Source organism: Cebus imitator, unplaced genomic scaffold (genome assembly GCF_001604975.1).
Source record: "Cebus imitator isolate Cc_AM_T3 unplaced genomic scaffold, Cebus_imitator-1.0 Scaffold129, whole genome shotgun sequence".
NCBI classification, from domain to species: domain Eukaryota; kingdom Metazoa; phylum Chordata; class Mammalia; order Primates; family Cebidae; genus Cebus; species Cebus imitator.
This window is the reverse complement of record NW_016107444.1, coordinates 1,705,364-1,707,972: the sequence shown is the minus strand read 5'-3', so window position 1 is coordinate 1,707,972 and position 2,609 is coordinate 1,705,364. Positions and strand designations below refer to the sequence as shown.

The window sequence follows — 2,609 nt, the reverse complement described above, 5'->3', positions numbered from 1 at the left end:
TTTTAGTAGAGACGGGGTTTCACCATGTTGACCAGGATGGTCTCGATCTCTTGACCTCGTGATCCCCATGCCTCGGCCTCCCAAAGTGCTGGGATTACAGGCGTGAGACACCGCGCCCGGCCCGCAAATCTACATTTTTACATAAGATAAGGTGAATGTTTGAGGAAAAAGGGAATACAGGAAAAAACCAATCATACGGTGGACTCAGGGAGGGGTGAGGGAATCTGCACCTGAAAAGAATATCTAGTAGTCAACATTTATGGAATTTCTGGAATAGAGGCCAGCTGCGGTGGCTCACGCCTCTAATTCCAGCACTTTGGGAGGCCAAGGCGTGCGGTTGGAGACCAGGCGTTGGAAACCAGAGTATCCAACAAAGTAAAATCCCGTCTCTTCTAAAAATACCAAAAATTAGCCGGGCGTGGTGACGAGTGCCTGTAGTCCCAGCTACTCCGGAAGCTAGACGGAAGAATCGCTTGAGCCGGGCGGGCGGAGGTTGCAGTGAGCCAACACCCGGCCACTGCACTGCAGCCTGGGAGACAAAGTGAGTGACACTCCGTATCAAAAAAAAAAAATGGAATTCCTGAAAAGACCAATATTGTTTCTAAACTGAAACAATAAACATTTACCAACCAAAAAAAAAAAAAAAAAAAAAAAAAGTGGACTAGAACAAATTTTAGTTTTAGGAACTAGACTTTAGACTGAAGATCTAGTTACAGTTGACACGTCCTTGTTTTATGGGAGGCTATAACGGTTTCCAGGGTAGCAAACAATAATGAATGATTTTGTGAGTGTTTGTGGGGGGTAGTCATCAGGAAATGTATGAGGCCTTTTGCCTAACCGTGTGTGATGGATGGCTAATGTGTGATGCTTTGACCCAAGATTGTAAAGTCAGTTATTCATCCGTGGAGAGGATGGTCGTGTACCTGAGTCAGCCTCCCAGGCTGAACTTTCTCTTTGGCACAAGTTTAGGCGTCCTCAGACTTTATTTTCCTTTACAACAGAAAGCAGCAACCCTGTAATCAAAGAGAACAATTAAGGAAACGATGTAAGCCACGAGGGTTACTCAGGATCTGAGGTGGGGTTAAGGTTGCGAACTTAAGAAATATTTGGATATACAGTTCTCAGGGCTTGGTGTGGTTCGACGTGGTCCTCCGTGGGCAGCAGGTAGGAGGCTTACTCCGGTTTGGGCATTGAGGGTACAGTGCGCAGTGGTCCTGGAAGTAAAGAGAATCCTGGTTTTCCGCAGAGATCTAGGATCAACCTAAACGTTTGGGTTTGGGAGCGGCCACAAGGGCGCCTCACTCCAACCTCTGCGGTCCACAGCAGTGAGGGGGATTAGCATTTCCGCGCCCGCCCCCCAAGAGGGAAAGCGCCGAGTCATTCTGGCGGGGCGCGCCAGGGTGGGGCGGGGCTCCTGCTACATCCCCCTCCTCTCTCTCCTCCTCCCGCACCCCCGGCCTGCTTCGACTCTCGCGAGAGCCGTATTAGCTATAAAGGCTGAGCCTCTGGCGAGTCCTTTGGGTCCTCTTTCTGTTCGGTGGTTTGTTCTCGGAGACTTGTGTCAGGACTGGTGAGTGTGCCCAGCGCGGCCTCAGCGGAGCGAGGTGCGGCGCGTACTTGCCTGTTGCCTCTTCCTCCTCCTGTCCGGGGCCCGCCCGCGCTCGGGTTGGGGTTCTGTGGTGCTTGAGGCAGCTGGGGGAGGCCCGGAGCCCGAGACTGCCTGAGCGCTACATGTACCCCTCACGTGGCCCCCCCGCGTAGGGGTGGGGGCACCCGGTTGAATCCCAAGGCTGTAGTGGATGCGAGTCGAGTCTTAACCTCGGCCACCCGAGCACGTGACGCGGCATCGGGGCGGGCCGGTGGTGGGGTCTCCAAGACTAGCTTCCTGCTGGGCTGGGTGGTGCGGGAAGCTTCTGGAATGGACCTGTATCCGGACTCATGGCTGTAGAAAACAGCCTGTACTTGTCAATCTTGCGATAGGGTAAAGGCTGTTCCGGGTCCTGAGCCTTGACTAGATGGGGAGCTTCGGGTACTTTCCCCATCTTTATTTTCTCGTACATGGAATGGAGGAGCCCACATGCCCCCGCTGAAGCACTTTCTGCTGGTGCTTTCCTTTTGCTGGGGTGTGATAGAGCCGGGTACCTGGAGCTTAGGGGTGTGGCCCTCGGCACTGGGCAGATCCCCTGAAGGAACACGGCGCCACCCTGAAACCCAGCAGTCATTACCCAGAATTGGTTGGGTTTTGGACTTTCGGGCCAACTGGGAATATAGGTTTGGACAAGGAGGCCATTTATAGGGTCACTAAGTTGCAGTATGCCTTAGTTTTTTTGTTTTTTTTAAGATGGGCTTTCACCACGATGGCCAGGCTGGTCTTGAACTCCTGACCTCAGGTGATCCACCCACCTCGGCCTCCCAAAGTGCTAGGATTACAGGCGTGAGCCACTGCGCCTGGCTGTTTCTGTTTTTTGTCGTTAAAGGTTTTAAGGACTTTTTTTTTTTTTTTTAAGGACTTTTTAAAAAGCAGTAAAAAGTTAGCTAAGATCCTTGGTCACAGAGTTTCTTTCTTTTGGTTGTGATATTATGAACCAAGAACCTTGGGACTTTGAAAA

General features: G+C 51.6%; 1 protein-coding gene across 2 annotated transcripts in view; it reads left to right on the top strand.

Moving 5' to 3' along the window:
• The first annotated feature begins 1,423 nt into the window (after window positions 1-1,423).
• The window catches only part of PRDX1 (peroxiredoxin 1), a 14,033-nt gene continuing 12,847 nt past the window's right edge, over window positions 1,424-2,609 (top strand). The window contains exon 1 of one of the 2 annotated variants that reach the window (XM_017540832.2): window positions 1,424-1,570. The gene's annotated coding sequence lies outside the window, so the exon portion shown is untranslated. Of the gene's footprint in view, window positions 1,605-2,609 lie in introns of both variants that reach the window. The other variant, XM_017540833.2, reaches the window with a different exon arrangement.